At 33.2% G+C, this 8,718-nt stretch overlaps 1 pseudogene; it reads right to left on the reverse strand.

Moving 5' to 3' along the window:
• Positions 1–981: 981 nt before the first annotated feature.
• Positions 982–1,808, reverse strand: LOC122309542 (annotated as a pseudogene).
• Positions 1,809–8,718: the final 6,910 nt, after the last annotated feature.

The raw sequence follows: 8,718 nt of genomic DNA on the forward strand, positions 1-8,718 counted from the left end.
TTTTTTTTTGTTTTTTTTTTCAAATCATTTTTTAATACTTTTAAATATTTTAAAAAAGTATAAAAAAAATTTCTTAATTATTAAAAAAAAAAAAAAAAAAAGAGCCCCAACGGGAGACACCTCCGGTGGCCAAAGCATTTCCCCACAAACAATGTGATTCACGCATTAATCAATCAATCATGAATCACAATTAATTGGGCAAAATTGACAGCTAATGGGTCCAAGAGAATGACTCTTTTGTGGGGCATTGTTAAATGTTCACTGACTACACCAATCAATCAATGTAACAACAAACTTTCTTGACCAACCCCAAATGTGAACGAGAAACGATAGATCTATCGATGCACATATTTTGTATTACTTTTCAGCCTGTATTAATTGATTTTAACGACCTTTTTTTTATCTCTAGTTCGAAGCTATTAATTAATTTCCAATGAAGAAGTGTGGAAATTAAGGGGATCGGAAACAAAAGTTTGATTCTTGCATGTAGTCTGTCTTGTAAATACCTTCAAGTACTTGTGTTATTGTTGAACTGATCAAAATGGCCCAATGCTAGCTGTATGTGTGTGTGCATCGACCAATATGCAAAATCTATTGACGATCAAGGTCTTCCTACTCGAAATAGATCGATGGATTGAATGGAGCCAAGTTTTGATTTTGTATACTCTTGTTAGTGATATCAGTTGTTTATGAACAAAATTGAGAAAGAAGTGACACCGAAACATCCACAATAAAATTGAAAATACAACATTAATAATGCATTTTATTAATTCCATGTCGACACACATACACATGATGATTGACAATAATCTAACAAATTTACATTCTCATGCTAATGCAAACTTACAGTATGTTTACAGGATACAAGAGATTTATTATTATATTGATCACGACATTCTAGCATAAACATTGACAATAATAAAGACATTCAAATAATATATAGCATTAGCAACGATGACGATGATGCAATCTTTGAATGCCCTAAAATGTTAGCCCAGTTCCATGAAACTTTTCTTTAAAAATGTCATCTAATTTCTCTGACATTTGAGGTGTTAAGTAATTTACCCAATCTTCAACCTCACCTCGGCGAAAAAGGCTTTCATTCTTTATGTTGTGGGTTGTTCCACTTTTATTCACCTCCAACTTGCTCAAATACTCAAACCTACACAATCTTGAAAGATTATTTATCATACCTTGTGTCTCTTCTTCCAAAGAAAAGGGATATCCCAAGAACTCGGCTATTCTCTTCAAGTAAGCGGTGGGTTGCTCTTTCAATTCCTCATATCTCAAGCAGAGTATCATTTGAGGCTTTTCTAAACTTTCCTTCCAATAGCTCAAAATATGATCCCAATATGGCCCAAAGTTACTCACTCCCTGAAAAAACTTACCAAAGTTTCTTCAAATGAATCGGTTGTCAACCCAATCTTTTTCAGGAAGTGCCAAAGTGACACAAAAGTATCCTTAGGGTTCCTATACAAATACACAATCTTACACCTTGAGTTCTTAACAGATGTTGGTAGCAATGTATAAGGTAAATGAGTTGAAAAGAGCCTTGGAGAGGGGCAAGAGGTCAGATCTGGAACCTCTTTTTTATTGTAGAGATGCAAGTCCAAGTAAGGCACAAGAATATGTGGATTGTTTGTGAGTAATGGATGTTTTTGGAGGTCTAAATGATGCTTTCGGTTCACGATAGCGAACAAGATAGCCTTCAACCAAGTAGTCCCAACTTTGGGAGGGGTCATCATTAGAATATCATTCTCGTGAGCTTGGAAGTGTTTTTGGAGGGATAAAACTCCCTGCATGCACATGGTTGGAAACCAAAATCGATGGTACTGACTTAAGAAGCCCACATCATACAATATAGTCCATATATATATTTATTTATATGGAATTTCACGAGGCGGTGGTGTGGTGTGGTGGTGTCCCTGGTGCAGACCAAGCTCATTCAAGAATTTCACGAGGCGGAACGAAAGGAAGAAGGGAAGTGAAAAGTGGGAAAAAGAATTCTTGAAAAAGAAACTGATCAAATAAGGATTTGCTCTTTAAACAGTACGGATCAAATTTAGTTTTATCTTTAGAATGACTATAGCTTAAAGCTAGAATATTTGATTATGCGTAATTCATTGCAAGCAGTTTTTCTTTCTAATAGTTAAAAAGTGATCTTATTTTGACTTTTGCATAAGCCAGTAAGAATGCTCTTAGATGCTGCAACTAGCGGAGCAAGCCAAAGAGCTGAGCCGACAGTGTAAGCATCGGATGTCAAGTCAAACCCTATCTGTACTCCTTATTATTATTATTTTTTTATATAAAACAAAATTATATATATCTATATTTATATATATATATATATATTTAACGCCCAAATCACCCCGCATCGCCTCTTCATCATGCCACATTAGTCCTTTTAAAGCCGCTGGCGTATTCTTACCCTTTCCCTTTCAATTTTCATTTCAAATTTTGTTCTAGAATGTGGTAACCTTTCCTTGCCTCTCCTACACTCCAATTTTCTTTAAAAGCGGTAATGAAGCCCATTTTTTGTCCCCGCATCACCTCTTTGCCCCCCTCGTTTTGTTATTGTTCTTTATAATTTTTTGGGTTCCCACAGATCTTCACAAATTAGAAGAGATTATATATATATTGTAATACGTGTGTCAATACATTTATCTGTTAATGTTTTACTTTAATCTTCTAATATCCTCTCTTGAAGCTTTTGATTGAAGGATGATGTACAAATGGCCAAATCTGGATCGTTGATGTGTTTTAATCTGAGCTGATGAAATCACGTGAGAGGCTCGTGCTTTCTTCACTGCGTTTAAGGGTTGAGCCGATGGATTACCTACACGTGTCAGCATCTCTTGTAACATATATATATGTGCTATACGGTGTAAACCCTAGTGGACATTCATTCTGTACATATCGGCCGTTTCAGAGAGAGAGAGAACAGAGAGAACAGAGAGGGGGATTAGGGTTTCGGTGAGAATTTCTTGTAGAGAGAAGAAATCAGAGTGATTTCTTGAGGGTTCTGTGAGGGATTTGTGACTCTATGTGTACTGAGGCTTCTCTGTGAAGTATTGTTCATCAATAAAAAGCTCTGAGGCCCATTCCTGCCATGGATATAGACCATTAGGGTCGAACCACGTAATCTGGTGTGTTCTTTCCTTGCTTTTAGTTTCTTTATTGTTCTTATTGCTCATATTTGATTCTTGATGCTTTCTTGCGATAATATTGGAAGATATTCATCATTTCTGTTGAGCTGTATAATACTGTTCAATCTCGAGGTGTATATTGGTAATCTGGACATCTATTGGTATACTGCTGTTTCTAGGGTTTTGATTATCATCAAACTGTGGTTATTATGAATATTATGTTTTCTGTTTGAGAATATATCAGAGGGCTTATATTCGGTGAAAACAGAATAGCTTTATTAAATAAAACTTTAGTCTATAATATCATAATAACATTAAACCTTTTCCAAATATAAGAGGTTTTTTTTTTTATAACATATATATATATATATATATATATATATATATATATATATATGTTTTGATATATCTATATTTATTTGGAAGGAAATTTGGGAATTGTTATGATCTGGGATATATATATATATATATTTTCAAATATGAGATATTCTCTCTTTGTTAGTCTCTTTTGTTTTGGAAATTATTGGTTTGTTTTTTTTTTTTTTTTTTTCTGAAATCTGTGGTCTTTAATATCTAAAACAACTTATTAAATGTATATTAAAGCTTGCTCTGTGATCAGTACTTTAGTACACAGAGAAAGAAACATAAACCAGATAAATAATCAGTAATTTAATACAACATAAAATAAATACAACATAAAACAACCCACAAAGAATTAGCATAAAACAGGAAATGCTAAAATGCCATTTATTTGTCTGAAAAGGTAAATACTTACAAACATAAAAATGAGGAATGCAGCTCAGACAAACCACTAAGAAAATAGAAGCTCTGAAAGGGAAGGGAAATCAGGAATGCCCTTTCTTTGCTTGTAGGGTGTACTGTACAGTCTTATTTAAACTGATCAGCGGAAGTAAATAAAGAAGAAGATGTAAAGAAACAAACCAGCCAAACAATTAAATTTAAGTCCAGTCCTACTGGCATAAAATGATAAAGCTACCTGACACGGGGCCCTAGAACCTGGGTTAAAGATCAGAATACATTGCCCTAAAACTGACAACTTAAACCACATAAAATAGAATAGAAAACAACAGAAAATGGCATAAAACAGAACACTTAAACATCTAAAAATGCAAGAAGGGGGGGGGGGGGGGGGGGTAAAATTTATATAAAGCCTTTTTTTAGTACTCATTTCTTTTTTATACAATCATCTATAAAATTATATATAAATTTAAAACAGAAAACTTAAACCTTCAGCAATGAGTACTAAAAATTTATATAATTTTTAGTAGAAAAAATGAATGATACAAATCACTTTGTACTGATTTCACTGACACAAAAATGAGTCTTCTGCCTTTTTCCTTTATTTATTAACCAAAAAATAAAAAGTTATGATAACATTAAAAAAAAAAATTGAACAATTACGTTACAAGCTTAATTCTCAATGAGATTCCAGTTGCTGCATGCATGGTGTAGCTATAAAAATTATATACACATATAACATTTTTTATAGACTTTTACACAATCCTATTCTAAATTAAACATATTTTATAAAATAAATTATAAAAATAGTATTGTTTTATAAAAATACTCTAGTCTCAAAGCCACCAAAAAAAAGTTTAAATCAAACTTTTTATATCTTAATACTCCCGCTCACGTGTAAATCAAACTCTCTCTCAATGAATGACTCAATATGTGAAATATTTAATTAAATAGAATAGCGAGAACTCGGGAGGGAGAGAGTTATCAATGAGAGAGAGTATTTGTACTGCGTGTGGTTTGAAATTGAGCAAAACAAAGCAAGTAAGAAGGACAACAAAGGGAAACAAACAAATAATTCAAACATTGTGAAGATAACAAATAATATTATGTGAAGTAGTTGCCTCTTTTCCCCACTTGGTGTTGGTTTCATACGAACAGGAGGCCAATGATTGAGTAACTTTTTGCAAACTATCCTGATCGTCTATCAAATTTGGTTAGTAGATTCGAGAAAAATAAATAGAAGATAGGGTAAGAGAGACCTAGAGCATTGGTGGGACTAGTTGAAAATGGGTGAGAGTGGATTGTAAAAAAATATTTTCCAACGTTGAGATGGAAACATCGATCACAAAAAATTTGATTTAATAGGATCCAGTTGGATAGATCTTATTAAGTTTAGGTGATGGCCACATGTATTGTCAAGAAAGAAAATAAAAGAGAAAGAAATCATGGCGTAAAAAACTCATATTGAGAAAGAATTCGGGAAGGCGAGAGCCGACAATGATAGAGAAGATTTTCTCCCATCTACCAATTTTTAATTAGATTATGTGATTATCTAACTTCAATAATTCCAAGTCTTTACAATTTTTTTAATTTCTCCTCCAAGACAATGAATCTGATCTCGATCCTTCTCTCTCTCTCTCTCATACGTGGAGTGATAACATTCCATGTGTCCACTAATCAATATCTAACCCAAAACCACATATATGGTACGAGTCTTGGGATATTTGTTTTATCTTTATATAGAAAGGAATGCTGATGTGACATGCATGCAATTGACTCAGTAATTATTGGCTATAAAATATTTATTTGCTATCCTTGTGATGTTGGACATTTGTGCTGGTACAATATTATTTGTGGTGGGGGCCAAAGTTTTGAAATCCGTTTCGTTGACCATTCCGGTTGAGGCACTGGAACGAAATATTTCGATACCGGTACGTTTCGGTATACTGTTTCAGGATAGATATTATATAGATAAATTATATATATAATAACTATATTCCAAAATAAAATCAATACAATTCTTAAAAGTATACATATCTGATAATTTAATAATATTTCTCCATAGTGAATACAAGTCTTAAACACACATTTATAAAACTAAATAAAATATTATAAGTTCTCAATCTAACTGTAATCATTCATTTTCATCAATAAGACAAAAAGGATCAACATTAGCAAAGCTACTCAAAATATTTTCATCAATGTCATTGCCACCACCAGCATCATCAATATCAAGACCAACATTAACACCTTCTTCCAAATTTTGTGAGGCTAATGGCTCATCAATACTTCCCCAATCTAAGTCTTCTCCATCAATAAGTTCTGATTCTTCACCTACCTATTCCTCCATCAAGTCAATATTCTCAAGATTGATTGGATCTAAAGCATCTCTTCCCCTCTTTATGTTTCTGCCAAAATAAAAGTCACACGTAAGTGAAAATATTACATATTTTTCAACAATTAAAAACATTATTTTTGAAAAAGTTTACCTCTCATGGAGCTTCAAGTTATAACGAACAAATACTAAATCATTCAAACGTTTATGCTCTAATCTATTCCTCTTCTTTGAATGAATAAATTCAAATGTACTCCAATTTCTTTCACAGCCAGTTGCACTACAACATTGACTTAATATGCAGATTGCAAATGTTTGAAGAGCTGGAAATTCATTTCCAAAAGTACCCCACCTGCATGCAACTACAACAAAAATGCAATTATAAATCATTACTTAAAATTAAATAAAAGAATTAAAATATAGATTCACACTATTTAACAAAGGATATTGAGGTTACCTAGATTACTTTTTTCACGCTGGCGTATTGCTATAGGTTGTCCAAAATCACTGTGTGCATTCTTATACATGTCAATTTGTTGAATGATCTCATCTTGCTTATCAATATCAGGTTCCATCTTTACAATGCAAGTCATAAACCCTCTAGAAATATCATTTTTACTTTTAAAGCAAGGGTTAAAGTAAATTCCAGGATTAAGAAGACAACCTGCTGTATGTAATGGACTATGAAGCTGCTTATCCCACCTAGCATCAATGACCCTGATGAATGGCATAAATGCAGAAACTTTGTTCTTCAATCTTGATTTTATATATAATTCTCTTTGGCTTTCTCCATTGCATTATACAAGTATCCCATTGCAGGCTTCTCATCCCCATCGACAAGTCATAGTACTTGAACCAAAGGCTCGCTGATTGTTACAATAAACTGACATTGAGCCCAAAACTCTCTATCTTCTAGAACAATCCCAGTTATCTCCTTCCCTATGTTGCTTTTAGAATAACTTGATACAATCTACTTATCACAAGTGAACATTTGTCGAAGCTCTTTCTTAAACAATAGTAAGCATTGAATACTTAAAAAATTTGTAGCAAACCTTGTGACTGCAGGGCGACATAAATCATGACTTTTGGTGAAGTACTTGCTCATCAAAGCCAAAACCCAAGCATGGTTATAAATGAATTTCGTTATCTTCTTTTCTTTCTTTATAGTTTCATCAATAATAGGAAAATATCTGGGATCACAAAAATTCTCTAACATCAAATCTATACAATGAGCTGCATAAGGGGACCAAAAGAAAGAGCCATACTTTTGCTGTAACTTTTTTCCTGCAGCCTTATAACTCGCATAAATTGCATAATATTCTCCACCCCAACTTCTTGAACAACTTCATCAAAAATTTTAAATAATGTTTCAGCATCTTTTCTAAGGCCAGATGTATCAATAGACTTTAAAAACATTATACCTTTTGGGCAATAAACCAAAAAGTTAATTATTGGTTGTTGCCTCTAATTTGTCCAACCATCTGCCATTAGTGAATAACCACTATCCCTCCAAGATATTTTAATATCTAAGAGATAATTCTGAACCTCAGTCACAGAATTCTTCAACAAATTTCCTCTCAACTCATGTAAAGAAGGACACTTGAATTCTAGCCCGATGGCAGCTATAGTATCTATAGCTGGTTGATAAAACTTAGATTGAGATGCATTGAAAGGTAAATTAGCATCATACCACCAATTTGCTATAGCCATTTTTGTTTTGTCAATCATTTCCTTTGAACACACAGCACTCTTAATAGAAGGTTGAGAGCCAGGACTTGTTCTTGGAGCAAAAAATTTGCTAATTGGCCCCGTTGACTTTCCACCTACTTTCTCCTTCCCCTTCCCCTTCCCCTTTGAATCATGAACGGGTCCTTGACTCCCTCCCTCATACTCATCATCACCAACATCAGCATCATTATATGTTAAATCTACAGGGCTTCCACATCCAATCTCTAAGCTTAGTTTTCTTTTCTTCTCTTTGTTTTTTTTCATTTCATTGGCCAACTCTTTCATTTGCCATTTTATATCATCAGGGACTTTTTTACATGTTTCTACATCACCTAAAATCCCACCTAGATGATGCTTCAACCTCGTGACTTCGCCACCTCTAATGATTTTGCTACAATAAAGACATTGAATACTATTTCTTGCTCCTGGCACTACACGTGCATGGGACCATGCTGGATCCTCTGATCTAGCAGGAGCAAATGCCGTAGAGGTAGCACTATTTGATTGACAACTAGACATTTATAATTTATATACCCCTACATTATGAAAAAAAAAAAAAAAAAGAATCAACTCATTTAGAAATGCACATATATTTGGAAAGACTTAAACGAAAAATTGTACAAATTATCAACTAATAACAGCAACTTGTACAAATAATTCTAAAATATTGGTAAGACTTAAACAAAAAATTGTACAAGTTTAGAGAACACCGTGCAAGAGCAATACTTCTAAAATAAGTTCTATAAAAAT

Source organism: Carya illinoinensis, chromosome 5 (genome assembly GCF_018687715.1).
Source record: "Carya illinoinensis cultivar Pawnee chromosome 5, C.illinoinensisPawnee_v1, whole genome shotgun sequence".
Taxonomy (NCBI): Eukaryota; Viridiplantae; Streptophyta; class Magnoliopsida; order Fagales; family Juglandaceae; genus Carya; species Carya illinoinensis.